The 23,677-nt window shown below is 37.4% G+C and overlaps 1 long non-coding RNA gene across 1 annotated transcript in view; it reads right to left on the reverse strand.

Annotated features, from left to right (window-relative positions):
* Positions 1-2,485: 2,485 nt before the first annotated feature.
* The window catches only part of LOC147836502 (uncharacterized), a 117,962-nt gene continuing 96,770 nt past the window's right edge, over positions 2,486-23,677 (reverse strand). Inside the window, exon 3 of the long non-coding RNA XR_015494241.1 lies at positions 2,486-3,275. This is a non-coding gene — a long non-coding RNA (uncharacterized LOC147836502). The remainder of the gene's footprint in view (positions 3,276-23,677) is intronic.

The raw sequence follows: 23,677 nt of genomic DNA on the forward strand, positions 1-23,677 counted from the left end.
AAAATCTGCAGATTTCTATAGGCAAAGATTCTGTTTGGGCCTAGTTATGACTTACAGAAAGTGTTTGGTTCACATCACTGACTAAACTTGATGTTAAGAGCAACTAAAATGAAACTTGTATAGTAACTCCCACTGCTGAAAGAACTGTGCTAATCCATAATGATCTGCAAGTGCTGCATTATTTATGCCAAAATTAGTTCATTATCAATCAACGCCTTTATTAATATTCATGTTATGTTCCACCTTATTGGCATGTTAGTGCTGCGACCACATTTGGAACTGTACGGTGTGTGAATTCCCTCACTTTGTGATGAGAATTTGGAAATTGGGAAACAGAGACGTGATATAGATGTTAACTGTCCCATATACCCTGAACAAATTTGTCATACTCGTATTGCAACTCTACCGCTGTCAATTGGGCACAGATTCAAGCATTTCTCAGAATATAAGGATCTGCTTTGTCTGGTGTTGTAATAAAAGATTCAATATTCAAAAGAATGTCATTTTTATGTAATACAGCACAGTGTTATTAACATTCTCAATGCCTATTCAGCTGTTTGACACAAAGGCAGTCGGATCAGCATATGGGCTGCATGCATGATCAGTTGTTTGGAGTGATGTTTGTGAAATTAAAGACTGCATACAAGTGTGCCAGTGCAATCTAAAAAGGAACACGCTAGCCGGGGGAATCATTTGCATTCACATCAAAACATAGATTCATTTTTGTTCAAGATGAAATACGACTCATTTGATAGAGGTCCTATCACACATTTTTAGGTTGTCAAAATCTTTAAAACTCTAAATGGAGTTAATTGCCTATCATTTTGAGATGCACAAACATACACTCACCGGTCACTTTATTAGGTACACCTTACTAGTATCTAGTTGGACCCACTTTTGCCTTCAGAACTGCTTTAATCCTTCGTGGCAAAGATTCAACAAGCTACTGCAAATATTCCTCAGAGATTTTGATCCATATTGACATGATAGCATCACACAGTTGCTGCAGATTTGTTGGCTGCTCAATCATGATGCAAATCTCCCATTCCACCATCCCAAAGGTGCTCTATTGGATTGAGCTCTGATGACTGTGGAGGCCATTTGAGTACAGTGAACTCATTGTCATGTTCAAGAAATCAGTCTGAGATGATTCATGCTTTATGACATAATGCTTTATCCTGCTAGAAGTAGCTATCAAAAGTGGTCATAAATATATAGACAAGGTCAGAAACAATACTCAGGTAGGCTGTGGCGTTGACACAATGCTCAATTGGTACTAATGGACTCAGATTTAAAGTTTGCCAAGTAAATATCCCCACACTATTACACCACCAGCCTGAACTGTTGCTACATGGCAGGATGGATCCATGCTTTCATGTTGTTGATGCCAAATTCTAACCCTACCGACCGAATGTCGCTGTAGAAATCAAGACTCAATGTTTTTCCAATCTTCTATTGTCCAATTTTGGTGAGCCTGTGCCAATTGTAGCCTCAGTTTCCTGTTCTTAACTGACAGGAATGGCACATGGTGTGGTCTTCTGTTGTAAATCCTGAAGATGCCTTTGGATGAAAATCCCAGTAGATCAGCAGTTTCTGAAATACTCAAACTAGCCCGTCTGGCACCAACAACCATGCCACATTCAAAGTCACTTAAATTGCTTTTCTTCCCCATTCTGATGCTTCGGATTTGATCTGCAGCGGATTGTCTTGACCATGTCTACATGCCTAAATGCATTGACCTGCTGCCATGTGATTGGCTGATCAGAAATTTGCGTTAACAAGCAGTTGGACTGGTGTACCTAATAAAATGGCTGGTGAGTGTATTAGTCAATCCAATAACCTTTACTTTATCTTTGACGGTTATTAAAAGAGGGCTGTAAATGCATCAGGTTTGTACTGTGTTTAAAAAAATGTCTGTTCAGTGAAATTAGTTTGAATTAGGTGACAATGATGACAAAACGTTTTAGCTGTACACTTCTAATATTTCATGAGGAGAAACTTCTGCCAAAGCTTTAAACACAACTAATGTGATTATGCAGAAAAGCACTTTGGGCTAAGCGAATGTAGGCCTGACATTATATACAGTTGAAGTCATAAGTATTTGCCTCCCTTTGAATTTCTTTTTTTAGTATCTCCTAAACGATGTTTAACAGAGCAAGGAAATTTTCACAGTGTGTCTAATAATATTTTTTTCTTCTGGAGAAAGTCTTATCTGTTTTATTTCGGCTAGAATAAAAGCAGTTTTCAATTTTTTAAAAGCCAAGGACAAAATTATTACCCCTTTTAAGCTATATTTTTTTTCCCATAGTCTACAGAACAAACCATCATTATTCAATAACTTGCCTAAATACCCTAACTTGCCTAGCTAACTTAATTAACCTAATTAAGCCTTTAAATGTCACTTTAAGCTGTATAGAAGTGTCTTGAAAAACATCTAGTCACATATTATTTGCTGTCATCATCACAAAGATAAAATATTCAGTCTAACAAGGTACAGAAGATATACAGCCAAACAAATTTGAATTTACAGTTTTTTTGGTGTACAGAATTGTTCATGAAGCTTCATATGATTACAGGTGAACCACTGAAGTCACGTGGAATATTGTGACAATGATTTTGGTCTTTGAACATCTTGAAAACCTTGCTGTGTTTGTAGGATAATAGAGGGTCTAGATTTCATCTTTAAGTATTTTACATTTGTGTTATGAAGATGAATACATTTTTTAAGAGATTAAAACAACAAGGGGTGAGTAATTAAAAACATGAAATTAATTTTAGGCGAAACAATCCTTTAAATAATTAATAACATTCAAAAGGTTAAGAAATTATACATTCATAATTCAATATTCACAATTTAGCCAAGGAGATGAGAATGGTAATTTGAGTAATGTTTTTACTGTTTATAAGAGAGCAGATTTTTGACTCTTCAAAAGCATAAAAATGTCAGAATATTTGCAGATATTTAGGAAACATGCTAAGTGACCATTTCTGTTTATTTGAAAAACATTGCTGAAGTCAGATATTCTGCTACGAAAATGTGAGTTATGTGTCGGAACGTCTGCCTTTGTTTGAGTCCTTTAAACCTGCCCAATGTCAATTTAGCCAATTATATTTCAGCACCCGCAGGTTACCTTGGTGGAAAACCGTGTATTTCATTCATTCAGTCGTGAAGACTCTCAAAGTGTGTGTCCGCAATCGAAATGCGACCTCGAGTGGACAGGAACAGCCTCCTAATGAGACGCAGACTCAGAGTTCCAACTGAGGTGTTTATGAATCTGCAAATAATATAAATATTATTAATGTATACATTAGCAGGTTACATTGCGACACCGTGTCCCAACAACATGATGAGATTTGAGTTGACATGAGATATGCAGTGATAAGCAAATTTGCTGATTGCACCAGACGAAACAACAGAAATTTAAATGCAACCATTAGGAAGCACAGAATAGTGCACCTACTGCACTCCAACGAAATGATAAGGTTTATGATTTAATTTACAATTATTATACCTCTTTAACATTAATAAATGTAGATGCTGAACCACTGATGTGTGTTGGTTTGCACTGAGTCACAGTTCTAAAGGTAAATTTCTAACAGTTTATTTTATTTTCAAGGTAAGCTGCTGCTTTCAGTAGTATGGCAATAAATGTAAAGTAAAATGGCATTCAAACTCACATTAATAGCATTTAACACTGAATAAAGCATGTGAGGTGTACAAGAGGGGACCATTGTCAGTTTATCGTGTTGTTCAGCTGCAAGAAATAGTAGCCGTTTCTAAAATATAAAATTTAGGAGTTTTTTAGGACAAATAAATAATTTTAATATTGAAAATATTCCTTCTATCATGTGCCGTTGATTTTATTAAGAACACGACTTAAATCAGCCTTAATACGGATTTGTGTCAAACTTACATACTGCACCTTTAAATTTCTTTGAGATTGTTTAATAAATTTTCATTATTTAAGAAAAAAATGATTAAAAAAAATTCCAAGAAGTATCAGTAAACATCATTCAGAATCATCAGCTTTTGGTACCAGCTGAGAAATGTGAAATCAATATTTGCTCACAGAAGTCTGTGTATTTAAATGTAATTTGAAAGGTATTACATTATTGAGTGGGTTCTTAAAAAAGATTTTCACATAATTTAAGATGAAAGTGAATTTTTCCTTCAGGAGAAATTAAAGATTTTTGAATGAAACTGTGTTAGCTATTGATATACTGAGACGGAACTGAATATCAATTACAGTTTTTTTTGGATAAACAACCTCTAAAAAGCACGACATACATATCCCACATTAAAATCACTGCTCACATGCAAAAGTGTCAGAAAGCAGGCCACACACTGAGGGTTCCTCCAAAACAGCTAACAAACTGGCAATGAGATGAATGGGGATTTCTTATGAACAGTACTCTCAGGCATTCCAGACCTTCTGGGTTCAGAGGTAATAAAAAGCAGGACAGCTTTCATTTATGGGTCAGTGAATGTTCATGATCTCCACTTTCTTTTTATTGAGAAGACGAGTGTTTTTTTAACATTCGTAGAGCATTTTAGACACATTCTCAGTATTCTTCTATCTATGAATCTAATCTATTTAGGTAAAACAATTCAATTCAATTCAATTCAGCTTTATTTGTATAGCGCTTTTACAATGTAGATTGTGTCAAAGCAGCTTCACATAAATGGTCATAGTAACTGGAACAGTGTGGTTCAGTAACTGGAACAGTGTAGTTCAGGTTTTAGTGTTTAAGTTCAGTGTATAACAATGTTATACACTCACCGGCCACTTTATTAGGTAGAGCTGTTCAACTACTCGTTGACAAAAATTTGTAATCAGCCAATCACATGGCTGCAACTCAATGCATTTCGGCATGTAGACATGGTCTGTATACATGGTCAAGACGATCTGCTGCAGTTCAACCAAGCATCAGATGGGGAAGAAAAGGGATTTAAGTGACTTTGAACGTGGCAAACTACTGATCTACTGGGATGTTCATGCACAACTATCTTTGGGGTTTACAGAGATTGCTCTGAAAAAGAAAAAATATACAGTGAGCTGCAGTTCTGTGGGTGCAAATGCCTTGTTGATGCCAGAGGTCAGAGGAAAATGGCCAGACTTGTTCTAACTGATAGAAAGGCAACTCAAATAACCACTCGTTACAACCGAGGTCTGCAGAAGAGCATCTCTGAACATGTGCTCCAGCAGACGAAGACCATCCAGCTGGATAGCACACCATGTCATAATGAATGAATCATCTTGGACTGGTTTCTTGAACATGACAATGAGTTCACTGTACTCAAATGGCCTCCAGTCACTAGAGCTCAATCCAATAGAGCACATTTGGGATGTGGTGGAACGAGAGATTCGCATCATGGATGTGCAGCTGACAAATCTGCAGCAACTGTGTGATGCTATCATGACAATATGGATCACAATCTCTGAGGAATTTTCCAGTACCTTGTTGAATCTATGTCAAAAAGGGGCAACCTGGTACTAGTGAGGTGTACCTAAAAAGTGGCCAATGAGTGTAGTTTGGTGTTCACACCAAATTAAAATTAACAAAGGACATATACACTCACTGAAAATATAATATCTGAAAGTGTCTTTTTTTTAAGTGACCTAATTTAAATATGAACTAAATAATGTTAACTTTTTTATGCTATACAGCCTTATTCCAAAATGGATTAAATTCATTTATTTCCTCACAATTCTACACACAATACCCCATAATGACAATATGAAAAAGGATTTGTTTCCATTGATCATTCCTGACATGTTTCAGCAGCTTCATTGGAGTTCACCTGTGGTAAATTCAGTTGATTAGACATGATTTGAAAAGGCATAAAACTATTGACCTTATTCTAAAATGCGGAAGTGCGCCTGTTTTCCCGATTGTCTTAGAACTTCAGAATCAGTCGCCTATGGGAGAAATGACTAGGAATAATAAACGGCAGAAACTACTTGCTCTACAAACAAATGTTTGCATGACTATACAGACCAAGTAGAATAATATAATTAAAAAATATCAAATTGCAACATCAAGCAGCGTAATGAGCAGTTTTTAGCATCAAAAAATGAATGGAAGTGAATGAGACCGAAAGTTGCGAGACAAAAAGATTCAAATGACAGCACCCGCTCGTCGGCGGAGAATAAGGTGAATAAGGTCCCAGGGTTTAGAGTGCATGTCAAAGCACAAACCAAGCATGAAGACAAAGGAATTGTCTGTAGACCTCTGAGACTGAGTCTGTAGACTTGTCTTGAGGCACAAGGCTGGGGAAGATTACAGAAACATTTCTGCTGCTCTGAAAGTTCCAAGGAGCACAGTGGCCTCCATCATCCATAAGAGATAGATGTTTGGAACCACCAAGACTCTTCCAAGAGCTGGCCGGCCAACTAAGCTGAGTGACCGGGGAGAAGGGCCTTAGTCAGGGAGGTGATCAATAACCCGATGGTCACTCTGTCTGAGCTCCAGCGTTCTACTGTGGAGAGAGAAGAACCTTACAGAAGGACAACCATCTGTGCCTCAATCCACCTATCAGGCCTGTATGGTAGAGTGGCCAGACTGAAGCCACTCCACATCTGGAGGACTCTCAGACCATAATAAACAAAATTCTCTGGTCTGATGAGACTTAAATTGAACTCTTTGGAGTGAATGCCCGGCATTACGTTTAGAGAAAACCAGGCAGCGCTCATAACCAGGCTAATACCATCCCTAGAGTGAAGCATGGTGCTGGCAGCATCATGCTGTGGGGATGTTTTTCAGCTGCAGAACTTGGAAGACTAGTCAGGATAAAGGGAAAGATGAATGCAGCAATGTACAGAGACATCCTGAATGAAAACCTGCTTCAGAGTGCTCTTGAACTCAGACTGGGGCGTCAGTCCATCTTCCAGCAGTACAATGACCCAAAGTGCACCACCAAATATATTAATAGTGGCTTCACAACAACTCAGTGAATGTCCTTGAGTGGCCCAGCCAGAGCCCAGACCTAAATCCTATTGAACATCTATGGAGAGATCTGAAAATGGCTGTACGCCGTCGCTTCCCATCCAACCTTATAGAGCTTGAGAGGTACTGCAAAGAGGAATGGGCAAACATTCCCAAAGACAGGTGTGCCAAGCTTGTGGCATCATATTCAAAAAGACTTAAGGCTGTAATTGCTGCCAAATATGCATCAACAAAGTATTGAGCAAAGGCTGCGAATACTGATGTACATGTGATTTTTTCAGGTTTTTATTTTTAACAAATTTGCAACAATTTCAAAAAATCTTTTCTCACATTGTCATTATGAGTTATTGTGTGAAGTATTTTGAGAAAATAAATTAATTTAATCCATTTTGGAATAAGGCTGTAACATAAAAAGGTGGAAAAAGTGAAGTGCTTGATAAAAATGAATACTGTTTTTTAATGCATCTGCTAAATGTATCAAAATAAAGCAGATGTATTTTTTTTGTGTGTGTGTATAATTATTTAAAATTCATAGTTTTTCTTTAAAGTACAATATTTTGCTAATATAGGTAAACCCTACTGTATATTATACATTATTTCCATAATGTTTAATTGAGTATTTTATGACCAAATTCTCAGAATTGCAACACATTTTACATGAGGGTATAGTTTTTATGTGGATTTAGAGAGTATATTCATAGAATACTTTAGTTCTGTAATACGTTAATTCTTATTACAAAATAAAACATATTGTGTTTTTAAATTATTATTTTAAATAATCCAATATTTAAGCCAGTAGGTCAAATACTACATTGCTAATACTTTGCTTAGCTTAATTAAGAATTAAAATGTTTTATGACATTTTAAAATGAAAGTTTTATTTCAGCTAGAATAAAAGCTAATTTTGTTATTTTTTAAATTATTTTAAGGTCAATATTACTAACCCTCGAGTAATATTTTTTTTACGGTCTACAGAACTAACCACTGTTATACAATGACTTGCCTAATAACCTTAACTTGCCTACTTAACCTAGTTAAGTCTTTAAATTGCACTTTAATCTGAAGACTTCTATCTTGAAAAATATCTAGCAATATGTTGAAAAAACTTCTTACCGTTAAACAGAAAATGGGGAAAAGAAATAAACAGGGGGGCTAATAATTCAGACCTCAACTGTATGTTGTAGTTCATATAATATTTTCAGCCTGTACAACAGTTATATCAATAGCATGTAGTGACTCTGCAGAGCACAGATGAACCAGTTCTCCTCTGCTCTGTCATAGGAACCACAGGTATGGAAATGACATCACAGTGGCATCACCACCCGCTGCTTTATGAATGACTCCCCACAGCGGCCATCAGTGCAGAAGACTGAGAACGCTTACCGTCATTTTACACAGTGATTAATTCCACAGCTTCATTACCCACTCCACCATCTATGACATTGAGTGTGTGCGTGTCTCCCGAGGTACTTCTAGCTTCCCTGGAGCTGCGGGGGTTTAACAGGAGCATTTCTGCATGAAGTTGGACGATGAAGTGCTTTGTTCCTACGCATCAACCGCAAACACACAATTCGCCACACCACGAGAATCCCAAAAAAACAACAACTTCAGTTTACCTTCAAATACAGTCCAATACACTTTAGTTTATGCTCATTTTTAAACAGAAGGCATTATCATGACACTTGAAACATATAAGTGGTGTGAATTCAGGGTAAATTGACTTAACCTTTTATTCATTCATTCATTTTCTTTTCGGCTTAGTTCCTTTATTCATCAGGGTTCTCTCCACAGCGGAATGAACTGCCAACTCATCCAGCATCTGTTTTAGGCAGCAGATGCCCTTCCAGATGCAACCCATCACTGGGAAACACCCATATACTCTCATTCACACTCATCCACTGCAGCCCATTTAGTTTATTCAGTTCACCTAGTGCATTTGTTGGGACTAGTGGGTAAAACCAGAGCACCAACACCATGCAAACTCCACACTTAATTGCCAATTGACCCAACCGAGGTTCGAACCAGCGACCTTCTTGCTGTAAGGTGACAGCACTACCCACTGCTCCACTATGACTTAACTTTTTAGAGTAATTATGTCAAACATTGAACAAAGCTGTGCATTTTAAGGCACTTCAGATGACCTTTAAGGAAAAAGCAGAGATGTTGGTCAATTGTAGAGCAAATGCAGATTTTTAAGAGTCCTTAAATGTCTCTGACCCTGAATTGTGTTTATCATTGATTTTACATAATTATAGCCAAATTTGCCTTAAATATGCCAATGCGTTTGTTTAATTAGCTTTAGGATTAAATGGCTACCGAGTAATGATAAACATGCTGTTACTCTGTCAGAGAGTACATAACTTGGAATTATATACAGCTAGAACTCATTACCATGAGTTACGATGCATCTATTAACTCGGAACTCACACTTTTTTAATCTTCCCACTTGGAAAAGCACAAAAATGCCTGGTGACTTACAAAGAACTTTGAAAGATTTTTAAATATTTTCTTGTTTTAACAAATAATTTTTTCTCTTCTGCAGCAACATTAAATACATTAGTTGTAATATAGTGTTACAGATGACAAAAACTTCATTTGTTTTGCATATATTTAATATATACTCACTGGTCACTTTATTAAGTACATCTTACTAGTACTGGTTCGGACCCTTCTTTTGCCTTCAGAACTGCCCTAATCCTTTATGGCATAAATTCAACAAGGTACTGGAAATATTCCTCAGAGATTTTGGTTCATATTGACATGATAACATCACACAGTTGCTGCAGGTTTGTCGGCTGTACATCCATGATGCGAATCTCCCATTCCACCACATCCCAAAGGTGCTCCATTGGCTTGAGTTCTGGTGACTGTAGAGGCCATATGAGTACAGAGAACTCATTGTCATGTTCAAGAAACCAGTCTGAGATGATTCGCGCTTTATGACATGGTGCGTTATCATGCTGGAATTAGGCATCTGATGATGGGTACACTGTGGTAATAAAGGGATGGACATGGTCAGCAACAAAACTCAGGTAGGCTGTGGCGTTGACACAATGCTCAATTGGTACAAATGGGCCTAATATGTGCCAAGAAAATATCCCCCTACACCTTTACACCATCACCAGCCTGAACTGTTGATTGAAGGCAGGATGGATCCATGCTCTTATGTTGTGCCAATTTCTGACCCTACCATCCAAATGTTGTAGCAGAAATCGAGACTAATCATACCAAACAACGTTTTTCCAACCTTCTATTGTCCAATTTTGGTGAGGCTGTGTGAATTGTAGCCTCAGTTTCCTGTTCTTAGCTGAGCGGAGTGGCACCCGATATTATCTTCTGCTGTTGTAGCCCATCTGCCTCAAGGTTTGAAGTGTTGTGTGTTCTGCATACCTCAGTTGTAACGAGTGCTTATTTGAGTTACTGTTGCCTTTCTATCAGCTCGAACCAGTCTGGTTATTCTGGCCCACAGAACTTCCACTCACTGGATATTTTAATTTTTCGGATCATTCTTTGTAAACCCTAGATATGGTTGTGCTTGAAAATCCCAGTAGATCAGCAGTTTCTAAAATAAACTATACATATATATAGCCTATTGTCATTTTCTGCAAATAAATAGTATAAATATATATTATTTTTCATTGACATTTTGAAGACACGTTATTAGTAGTTTATATAATCACATAAATTACAAATGACCTTTCTTCATGTAAATTAATGGGAAATTCTACATTCTATATATATGACTAAATTTCTACTTTACATTTAATCATTTAGCAGAAGCTTTTATCTAAAGTGACTTATAATTGAGAAGGAATTCAGCAATTCAACAAGAAGAGGCACTACACACAAGAAGTGCTAATTACACAAAAGAACTGTTTGTAGTAATAGAGAATTTGGTCCCAGAGTAAGGGGGAAGGTTTTTTAAGAGAGAGAGTGAGAAGAGTGTTGTGTGGTGAGGTAAGGTGGGGGAGAGAAGAGCGGGTCCTGATTTTGTTCACAGGAGTTCAGGTGATCACGGAAATAAATGAAAGAAGGCTTTTACAGTCAATGGCTTTGCATAAGCAACTCCTTTCACAAACATTTAAAAACTAAAAAGGCTCACTGACCTTTACCTTTTAAACAGCAAATGTACTGACAACGATTTTCTAATAATAAATACATTTACAGTTCATTTTTGCTAATTTATATTTATTCCACACAATTGGGTTTTTAGGAGATGTCCCAATAAACAACGATGCAAGCATTGGTTGCTCATTTCCTTATGTTAAATGCACTGAAATGCATTTAGAAGTTAGGAGTATGGGCTTTATAATAAATTATGTCCACTTATGATTAAACTTACAGAAATGCATTAATAACAGGTGTAAACTGTACCTGTCACTCATAAGCAAAGCACCAAAACAGATTAGTTTTCGTTTTAGAGTTCTTTTATCTTTGCCATGATGACAGTAAATATTATTTTACTAGAAATTCAGTTTAAAGTGCAATTTAAAGCCTAACTAGGTGAATTAAGCAAGTTAAGATAATTTGGCAAGTCATTGTACAATGATGATTTGTTCTTTCAACAATGAAAAAAAAAACATTGCTTAAGGGCAGGGCCGGAGTGGGACTCCTTTTCAGCCCTGGAGTTTCAAGCCTCAGACCAGCCCACCTCAGTTCATTTCCAATTCAGTTTCTAATTACACTATTACGTCTTTTTTTCTTTTTTTTTTTTTTGAGAAAACAGCTGCTTTAGAACTTCAAATGTTCAACAACCCAAACAGTATTATATGTCTCAACAATAAAAATGAAAATAATAATTTACTCAGGTGAGAATCAAACCTGGGTCGGCAACGTTGTAATTTAACGTGCTAACCACTGGGCCACAACGGTTGTATAGTGAGAAGTGACTTATAACATTATGAACCTGCAGGCTGGTTATATATGAAAAGAGCAGAGAGCTGTATTAAATTAATGAAGAAGAAGACCGTGGTCAAGTAAATAAATAAATTAATTTAAAAAGTGTGACTGCTAAGAGCAACAGATTCTGGAGCTAGGGACACCGGCCCTCGCGGCCAAAAAACGGACCGGCCCACCGGGAATTCTCCCGGTCCTCCCGATTAGCCAATCCGGGCCTGCTTAAGGGGGCTAACAATTTTGACCTTAACCTTCTAGAGCTTAGTGGCCACATACATGGACAGCACATTTTAGCACATCTTAAATGGCTTTTTAAAATACATTGAATTTTTATATTCTGTCATCCTGCAGCATATGAAATGTCCCAAACACTATTTTTAATTATCCAAAATGGGAAAAAAAATTAGTTTTTACTTTGTTGTAGTTAAAACATGTTCAAAAAATGTTATGTATACACATTAAAAACAGTCAGGAAAAAGGTGTTTTATGTAAATTCGGACACATATATGAACATCATTTTTCTCTAAAAGTACATCATATCAAAATATGATACTTAGGTTTTATTCTAATTAGATTCCAATAAGCCCAAATATCAAAGAGAACTTAAAAGCATGTAAAAAAAACACCTTGGGCCTTTAAAATGGTCAAAAAAAATAATAACTGCTTTTATTCTAGCCAAAATAAAAACAAGAGTTTCTCCAGAATTATGTTAAACATCATTTGGAAAATATTCAAAAAACAAAAAAAAATAATAAAAAGGTCTCATAATTTTGACTTTAACAATATAAATATTTTTCTTGTTCAAGAACTCAAACGCAAACTTCCACATCAAGCCGACTTGAACAATAATTCAATCAACTAATCATTGCATTTAATTTATTGGTCCACTGATCGAAGTACACACATGATGGATGAGATAAGAAGCTGCGTTTTTGACCTTTGTCCTCCACCTTGGACACCGTCCACATCTCACACTCTGCAGGTTGTGGACAAAAGAGCAAGTGGTCACTCTGTTTTAGAAATCTCTCGAGTTACAGCTGGGAATAGCAGCCAGCCAGACCTTGAGGGTCTATTTTAAGAGTCAAACAGCTGAGAGAGAGAGAGAAAGTGCAGCGAGCTGTAATCATAGAGGCAGAGAGTCCCTGAGGATTCACACAATGCTGTCAGCCCACCTCAGTAACCCCTCAGAGCTAAGCCTGTGCAGGTCTTATCAAACACCTCAAGCTATGCACTCCAGACTCCATCATGACTCACTGTTCTGTTGCATTGTTCCACTGAGAGAGCTGTTTAGCTCCAATCTAAAACTACACTACACCCATGCAGCGTACGGCTGTCATTGCACACGGATGAACTGGAAGATCTCCAGGCAAAGCAATTCACCGGTCATCCTCAAGTGTTGCTGTTTTTATTATCACAGTCAAATTTATGAATGTCGCTGGCAGGAGTAAAAAACACTTGGCCCCACAAATTTAGAAAGCATCACCCAAAATAAATATTCATCGGTCGTAACAGTGTGAGACTTCACCTCATCAAAACACAGCAGAGATAGGCTCGCTGGGCAGTCTGCCTTTGGATATCAAACTTGGCTCAGCAGGAAAGCCAGCTTTGATTTTTCAAAAGGATGATCGCGTGTGTCTGATTGCTCCGTCTCGCTGCACGGCGCGCTGCGAAGATATCAGTGTGTCTGTATTAATGCCCTGGAACAGGTAAACACGGCTCACGGGGAGAGTAATTGTGTCGGGGAACCTCATGCATTGATCTGGATGGACGCTTGCATATACTGTATATTCAAATGTATCGACTATTTCAACAGCTAAAATCAATAATACAATACAACAATGCATGCGTGGTTCCACTTTATATGAAAGTAATTATTTGATGCAATGCATTAGCATTGTACACAATGTTCATGTTTTGCATTGTACTTGTATTTAAAAGGCCATGAAACCCTTCTCTTTCAGTTCAAGTCTACCTTAAAATCTTTTTCAAAAAATGCTTCATGATGGGTGTGGAGCGCTGTGAGCAGAGGGAGGAGTGAGCAGGCACCCACGCTTCCTATGAAAGTGACGTCATTTACAATCAATAGCCCCTTTCACACATACAGACCTTTCCGGAAAATTGCCGGTAATGCCGGTAATGCCGGTTGTATGTGTGAACAGGCCCTTTTTGAAAATACCGGTAAATTCGTTCTGGCTATTTTCCGGAAAGAGAAGTTGTAACATTACCGGCAATTTGCCAGAATGCTGCGCTGTGTGAATGCAGAAGGAAGATTGCCGTAATAAGCGCGTTCACGTCTAGAACGGGCTGACGTGAGACACCTGCTTTAGCCAATCAGAACAGTCAGACGCATTCACGTGCGCGCGGTTTATGAGAATAAAAGCCTTTGAATATTTTTTCCAGACACCTTTAGCTGCTAGATGTTAGTCAGATAATGTTTCTATGTTCCTTCTTAATGCTGTGTAAATAATTATCGATAAAATGTTTATGATAATCCGTTGTTTGTTTACCTTCAAGCTTTGCGTGTGCCCGTGAGCGCCCATAGCGCCAGCACACACACATATCATGAACATCTCGACATGCGAAAGTGTTTTTCTATGTTTTCATTAGAGTTGTACTCAATACTGATCCATCGGAAGAGTTTGTAATGTAGTCAAATGTTTACAAACACAAGCGCAGCTGTTTAGAGGTCATTTCTGGTTAATGATGTCAGAATTTACCGGCATTTTGCGATGGATGTGTGAATGCTCTTTTCCGGAAAAATTCCGTAACGTCCTCGACTGTGTGAACAGCGTTTTTTTGAATATACCGGTAAAGTAGTTCCGGAAATTTTCCGGATATTTACCGGTATCACTGTGTGAAAGGGGCTAATACCTGCACCTTTCACATCACTTGAAATCAACACAAATAAACCAAAAGTAAGTTTCCAGTTCGTTTGTGTTGCCTGTGACGACGTTGTCAAATAAATCTTAGTAGCCTACTTGAGTTGTACAACATGACAGACCTCCCCTGCACCCTCCGAAAAGCAGTTAGTATATTCATCATAAGATTATATGCTTTAATGGAAATTTGCCAAGGCAGGCTGCTAATAACATTCATACCAGAAAAGCTTATTATTTATATCAACTACATATCAGTTTAAATATACACACAAGGTATTCTTTCACAATTATGAATAAATTTAAAAAAACAACCGGCAAATTTGAATTTTAGTTTATATTTTAAACATTTCAACTAACAGATACACATTATGGACTTGCAGCAATGAGTCTTGAATGACTTGGGAAACTATTCTTTATAACTATTCTTGATAAGTTAGCACGTTTGCGCAAGAGTGCATCCATAACAGCTGCAGCGCAGCATCAACAGTCTCTACATTATCGCAGCCCAGTTGTATAGGTGGAACGATTTTAAGTTGGCTCACAAAATGAGGCTTCTTTCCTCCTCAATCACCAGGTCTGAATGCAGACACAGTGGATAGCAGTGCAGCAGGTCTCTTTTCCAATCCATTTCAATCATTAGCCCTGCCGATAATATAATCCTCCGGTCTGGAGGATTTTAAACATAGACAAACACAGCAACACAGATATAGGTGATGTGTCTGAATGGTAACAAACTCAACTAATAAAAGACAAAGTTCGCCATTCTCCAATTCTCATACACCTCTCCAGACAAAAATGCTTGCTACAAACCAATCGGTCCTGACAGCATCGTGGGGAAACACATGCAACAAACCCCGTGGATCAAGGAAACAAACACATACGACCTGTGCCATGCATAGACGCGGTCTCACCCAGTCATTGGGTCTCACAGCTTGGCAGGTTTGCCTCACCTTCGAAAAGCACATGCTCGCATGAATAATTAAGAAGCAGGCTCTCCTCATTGGATAAGAAGACTCCGCTATGAAAAATAATGAGAAACTGCTTATCACATTTGCACTATGTCACCAATTTTGATCCCGCCCCAAAAATTATTTTAAACCCGCAAGGTGAAATTAGCTGACAAAAGCTCAAAATTACCCAGTTTACCCAACATTTAAAGTTGACAGGTGCTAACGTTGTCTTAACTGTTCCTGAATACACACAAATCTGTTAAAATCACGGTGCCAGTGTAAAGACCTGAGGATAAGAATTGAGCTTAAACATTAACATTAAACACAAGACCATTAAACTTGTCATGATTCTACCCCAGTTTTTGAGTTTGGTCCACCAAAAAAATCCTCCTCTCTCTTCTATTTGATTTGTTATAACTTCAGCTCAATGGAGTTGTTTGCGTTCTATGCATCCAATAAAGCTGACTGATCATGCACACTAAAACATACACACTACAAGATTGTGAGTTCCATAAAAGATTGCAAAAATAATGACAGAATTATCTTCTTTTATGTACTGATCAATAAACTAGTTATCCTTTAAATTAGATGTGCTTATTCCTGAGATGCTTAAGTGTGTGTGCAACAGATGTGGTAAACTAGTTAACATGATTATAATTAGTTTTAAGTAATCAGAAGTGCTGTAATTAATTAATTAGAGCCAATCACTGCAGTCATCTGTACAGCATTTAATGTAACTTAATCTTACCACTTGCACACACCTGGAATTCAAGAGCTCATAAAAAAAACACTCCTGCCTTAAAATGATTTGCCGCTAGGAACATTTGAGATAATGAAAATTAAACTAATTTATCAAAATGTTTTTGTTTATTTAATATATTCTAAATTCTGTCCTGAATAACCTTGAATAAATAAGTTTGCACAAAAAAAAAAAAAAAAACATTAAAATTGATGATAAGACTGATTGATTCACTGGTGTGATCTGACCAAATATGAACATTCATTCATTCATTTTCCTTCGGCTTAGTCTCCATTTCAGAGGTAGCCCCAGTGGAATTAACCGCCAACTATTACAGCATATGTTTTAAGCAGCTGATGCCCTTCCAGCTGCAACCCAGTACTGGGAATCACCCATACAAACTCATTCTCTTTCATACACTACGGCCAATTTAGTTCATCCAATTCACTTATAGCGCATGTCTGTGGACTATGGTGAAAACACTTGGAGGAAACCCACGTGAACATGGGGAGAACTCCACACAGAAATGCTAACTGGTGTGTGTATGTGTAAATGAGGGTATGGGTGTTTCCCAGTACAGGGTTGCAGCCGGAAGGGCATTCGCTGCATAAAATATATATTGGAATAGTTGGTGATTCATTCTGCTGTGGCGACTCATGTTTATAAAAGGGACTAAGCCGAAGGAAAATTAATGAATGAATGAATGTCCATGGCTCCTTAGTTTAATACTTTTTTAGTGATACTGGAACCACATGTTTTATATACTGTAAGTCTTTACATTGTGAGACCAAGTGGATTAGTTTCTCCCCCATTTTCAACTGAACGATGGAACTGAATTGTCAAAACACAGCTCAAAATGCATTTTCGGAAAAAAATCTAACACGATTCAAATTTTTTAATGATGAACGAAGGTTTCAAAGGCAGTGTGCCAATGCGATTGACACAATATGAAGTCGATTTTTTACTAGCGAAAATTACAGATCAAAATTATTGATCAAATAACAAAAAATCCAAATATTCATAAATGTAGTTTAAAAAATATTCCATAAATGAGCAATATCACATGAGTAGCACTGTGATATGGCTTTATATCAGCACGGGTGGGTGGGTGGCGTGGGTTGGTACAAAGCCGAAGGCTGAGTGCCTTAGCGTCACATCCGTGCTGATATACAGCCATATTTCACTGCTAAGAGTGTGATATTGCGTTTATACGACAGTTCAACAGCACAATCCTGTATATAAATAAGAAAATCAAACACGGAGAGTCTAAAGACCCCTTTTTATTAGGAACTACTTTCTTCCGCCATTCATTCACATCTGCAGCTGATGTCAAAACAGGAGAAGCTGTTACTAATTCACTAACATCACTTAGAGCTAGAACTGCAGTTTTTGCTTACACTTTAAAATTATAAGGCTGAACGTGACATGAAATGTCATTCGTCTACAGAGATATCTTCTTACAGTATTACAGTCTACAGTATTTCTCTGTTGCAATCGGGATTTCACAATACTTAACCCCGAAAACAACAACGAATTCACTAACGTTACCAGACTGCTGTTGTGGTTGCGATAAGGAAAAACGCTAAACACGTGCGGACTTTGCTTATTTCAATCTGCCAACACAACACACATTCCTGATATGCGAGCAAATCGGTATAAATACAGCACTACAACAAACAAAAGAGAGATCATCTAATCTGCCAACATGTCTCTGAAAACCCGGGATACAGGGGGGGAGAGGGTGTTCGGGGGTGAGGTTGAGAACTGGGATAGGATAAAGTGGGTTTGGGTGGCCGCTTTGATCCCGGTACTGTACCAAAGTTGGCAACCTGGAATGTTTAGTTTACAAACTGTACTAAAGAGAGGGGTGGGTGAAATTTCGGGAGTTTTATTAGACAGAAATAAAAACGGAATGTTTGCGGGAGACAGGTCTGAAATATGGGATAGTCCCATGAAAAACGGAAGTGTAGGCAGGTGTAGGCGGTTCTGTTGCCATCTTGTGGATAGAAAACGTCAACTGTCGCCGACGAGCTGTCTCTCAGAAATTGTAAATATTTTAAAATAGGCAATATTCTTGCAAATAAACTGCAGATTTGCAACCAAAACAACTACATTCTCAACTAAAAAAAGCCTGAAAAGTATATTTTGTTGTCTAACTGCAGTAATATTTGTCAAACTGTAGTGTCTGCTTGTAGCTGGCTGTATGTGGGCGGAGTAATACACAAAGGGTAAAGAGGCTGTACGGATGCTGATATTACTTAAATATATCACGGCTATCAGCCAATCAGATTCGAGATCCAGACAGAACTGTTGTATGATTATCGATATCGAATGATATGAAACATAATATTGTGATGATTTTTTTTTTTTTAAATCGGCCAGCCCTAATATATCACCCATACATAAAATCCAATAGCATTATTTTTTCTGAGGATATGTGTTTTCAAATTTGACTTTAATTAAATTAAATATCCTTAAGAATAAAATATGATGTGTTCTTTAGAAGAGTGTACTTTCATTGTGATGATATTATACTGTCATTCTGGCATTATATATTGATTGATTGATATAATGAGTGGCATAAATAGCATTAAGATGACAATAATGTTGCTTATCGCAATATATTTTAGTGCAATATAACGAACAACAGAACATAGAAATTGTGACAAAATAGTTTGTGCAATATGTGTTTGCATGTCTTATTCAAGGGCACTGCATAGATGCTTATAAAACCATACTACCATTGTTAAACCAATGAAAAAGACGACTTTTACTCTACCGTTATGAAATGCCTCTTGCTTCCAGTAAACTGTGCAAAACAACCCTGACATAAAGCCTTTGTTAATTCCCATCTTCACTTTATGCACTCAATGAAATACACAGCGCACACAAAGCCCTGCTTTTGCAGTAGTTTGCTGTGGAGGACACACAATGGGACGCAATAACTTTGTCCCACACACAGGCAATTTAGAAGTGTACAAATGCACCCAAGAGCATCTTTACGAGTTGGTATTTCTTATGGCCGTCCTGCTGTATAAGCACGACTTACACAATGAAAACAACCTTCAGCCAAGGCTGTAGCACTTAAAGCACAATCGTGATTTAAGAGTTCAGGAGCCCGATGAACACACAAGCCAATCTTCTCATTTTAGCACAATGATCATAAAAGCAATTCAAGGATTATGACAAGTGATCGGCACTACAGTCCAATAGCAAAAGCTGCATATTTAAGCAATGTGGTTTTAAAAAGAGTCCTAACTTTCAGAATTTAATCAGTATGAATGTGTGGTTGATATCATTTGATATCAATAATAATACATTTTTATCAATACATTTAGGAATATTAGAATTTTGTTCTTATTTAACCACAATTTACCAACATTACTTGGGAAAATTGTTTTAATAGTCAAAAACAAAAATAAATAAACAAAATATCTCATCTCTATATAATAAAATAAACCTAAGTGTTAAAAAGATACTAAAACCTAAATAAAATGTTACAAAGTGTGCACAAAAGGTAGATTAACATCTTTAAGGTGTCAATAATAGTAATACAGTAAACCTCAAACTCTGTAATCAAAATGAATTATGATAATCAAATGTGAGCTTTCAAGTAAAGGAACCAGTCATTATTATTCAAGTACACTGCAACATCACTGCAACATCACAAATTGTGAAGTTGGATGACTACATTACGCACCATGCTAAAAATCTTTCAGATAATGTGCTAGTGACTGGGATGCACACGAAAAGAAACCAAAAAGCCACTCTGGCAACATTGTTTTTTATTTACAATCTCCTCACAGCTGCTATACGGCACTCATTTTCGCACGTGTTGTTATTCTGACCTGAAGTGACAAGTGTGAGTGCGTGCTTTCCTTCACCATTATATGGTGTCTCTCATAACTAGGCGACAGAGGATGCTAAACAAACAAGCCATTGCTGCAGCTCTGATGCAAGTTTATCAAGAAAAGTAAAAAGCACTGCAGTGTTTTGGTTGTGCTCGGTTTCACCGAGGTAATTAGTCTGCCGTTACTGAAATGTGTATATTCCATACAAATTGTGAAACAGGTTAGTTCTATTTACAGGTTACATGAATCGCGATGCGCTCAGGGCATTCGGAAAAGTGCAGATGTTTTTCAACCAGCTGTATCAGGAAAATGCACGTGCATCACATGCACAGTGCTTGCATACTATGTGCACGTCACTCCCACACTCTCATACAAATCGCCTTAATTGGAAATTACAAACTCACCCTAAGCTTATTGGCATTGCTTCCAAGGTGCATGCTCAGCATTTTAATAAAACTATTGTCTTTACAGCGAAACTTCATACCGAACTTCTTTTATTATCTTTATTGACAATGGTGTTCGATCAATAAATACAAATACCATTTTTATCGTGCAGCCCAAGGTTATTCATGAGTAAACTTTAACATTAAAAGCTCAAAACGTGCAAACAACAACCTTGTCTTGTCTTTCATGTTTAGTCTAACCCAAAAGAGCAAATCGATAGCCAAAAAAGCAAACAAATATGTAATGGTTTGACTCCCAGCTGGGCCATGTCTTTGGACTGTGGGGGAAATCGGAGCACCAGAAAGTAAACTATGTGAACCTGGGGAGAACATGCAAAGTCCACAAAGAAATGCCAACTGACCCAGCGGGGACTCGGACCAGCAACCTTCTTGCTGTGAGGTGACAGTGCTAACCACTGACTCACCATATGCTGCCCAAGCCATGGACATCCTGAAGTAAAATTTGAATCGGTCAGGATAACTCTTTAATAAAGAGGTGGAACTCTCTCTGCAATCTAACAATGGTTATGTAACGGACAACAAATCTCAATGTTCGGATCACAATATGGCTTTTTAGTCACGGATCGGACCATTTTTCAGGTCAGTCAAAAAGGAAAGGAGACAAATGTAATTTTGCTTTCCATTTATTACAAAATCTTATTTAAACAAGTATTAAAAATAAAATAAGGAAATAAACAGCTGAACAAAAGCAAAATAATCAATAATGTGAAAAATTCACTTGCTACTACTACTGTTGCTGATCACGCAATCCTTATAATTGGTGCAACCCATATTTATTTTTAGTCTTTTTTTCAATACATAATTCAGTGATCCACTCATAAAGCTTCATGTTTCATCAATTATTCAGTGACATATTTTTGATGGCTGTTTGTCACCACCTATTGGTTAAATAATGTAATTGCTGCCTACAACTTTCATTTTGAGCATTGAGTTAAATGCATATGATGGTGATTTTAATCTTTACCATGATCATCAGTGGTTTTATCTAAACTATAAACTGTTATCCCAGTACTTCTGTGTTATTTACCTGTTTGTAACTTTATAACTAACTCAAAAGACTAAAGACAATCTCCTTCTTGATCTTTGCATTTTTCAAACACAGATATTCCAAGGATTAATAAACATATGCAAATCATCATCATTTATAATTTATGTTGCGTGGGTGTTGAGATCCTGATCTTTTAATGATTAACTGTGCAGCTTACACTAAATGCATTTACACAGGCTAAACAAGTAAAACTTATATTTATAACTATATTTAATAACCTAAGAAACCCAACACATCCAAAATAACCTACCATGACTTATTCAGTCAACATCATATTTTACAGGAAATCCTAAATGCTTTTATACATGTGATTTGAATGACACCACATCCCAAAATGTGGTGATCATTACACATTTAGGACTAATCTACAAGTTTAAAAAAAAAGTATTAATGGCGGGTCACATGTGTTTCAAAATGTGGGTTGTAATTTGTAAGTATCATGGATCAACTTTGATCCGTTACACCCATGGATGGGATGTACTTGTCACCTCACCGGTCCTACACCACCCAACCCACTCCGAGCTGGTATCGAACCAGCGACCCTTCGCATGGGAGTCGATTGCTCTAACAAGGAGGCTAAAGACCACGGCCTCTAGCGGCTGTTGCTAGAGCAGCTTTGGAGGTCAGAGAAGTGAGGTTTACCTGCCAAGCACTTACTAGCTGGCCTCCGTTACACTCACTGCCTAAACCTCACTCCCATCTGGGTCACGGCACCAATGTAACCCCGCCGGTCCCACATTACCCAACACACTCCAAGCTGGTATCAAACCGGCGACTTTTTGCATGGGAGTAGGTTGCTCTAAAAAGGAGGCTAAAAATCATGGCCTCTAGCTTCTGTCGCTAAAGCACCTTTAGAGGTCAGAGGAGTGAGGTTTACCTGCACAGCACTTACTAGCTGGCCTCCGTTACATACGCAATATTACATTTTTTTCCCTTTAGTTAAGCAGAGAAAAGAAAACAAAATCATCTTCATTACTCAAAGACATGTTGTATTGTTTTGCAAATTATTCCACAATGGATCCATTAATTTGAATCTGACTCAGCACCAGGTTTGTGTGTGTGACAAATGTTTCCAGATTTGAATACGAAAAGCCGTGTGCAAAGACCTTAAGTCTAATATGCATGCTTTCAGTTGTGTACTAGTAGCATGGCCTTAAAGGTTAAACTCATTGCAAATGCTTTCCTATGAGGAAATAAAACCTAGCGAGTGCTTTATGATGTTAGAGATGCTTTATGGCACAAGAGATTTTGCAGAAAGTAGTTGCCTGCTTAATGTTGCAATCTGAAAGTGCAGAAAGCAATCCAAAAACGCACTGCGTCATGCTCTGTGGAAAAAGATAAAAAGATATTGGATGAACAGAACTTTAATCAATACTAACAGCATCAATAAAAAAGCTAATTTAATCCAATTGTGAAGCTCAAACGAAGTATTTAGCCAATTAGTCACTGCAGTCATTCGCTGTTAAAAACTTTAAGAATTTACAGCTAAGAATCTGCTACTTTTATTTAGCAAGGGTGTAACAAACTAATACAGAGTCACAGTAGATATGTTAGACTCTTGTATGATGCTTTAAATAATATGCTGTCAGAATCCACTCATTCATTCATTTCCTTCGGTTTAGTCCTTTTATTTATCAGGGGTCGCCACAGCATAATGAACCGCCAACTCATTGCTTTACACAAGTTGGACTCCAGCAGGGCTGCCCTTTGCCAATTTTATGCGCAGCCTTAGGCTGGTTCGGAGACCACAGGATTTCATCTGTTATTCCAGCCTGATCTCACTAGGAAACGTAAGTATTTTACGTTTTGTTAGTTTAGTGGCTAGTTCGTACGAATTCGTACAAATTCAGTCATACAAAAATGTACGATTTTAAAAAGGAGGCGTGGCATCTAACCCCACCC

Source organism: Danio rerio, chromosome 6, assembly GCF_052040795.2.
Source record: "Danio rerio strain M-AB ecotype USA chromosome 6, GRCz13ab, whole genome shotgun sequence".
Taxonomy (NCBI): domain Eukaryota; kingdom Metazoa; phylum Chordata; class Actinopteri; order Cypriniformes; family Danionidae; genus Danio; species Danio rerio.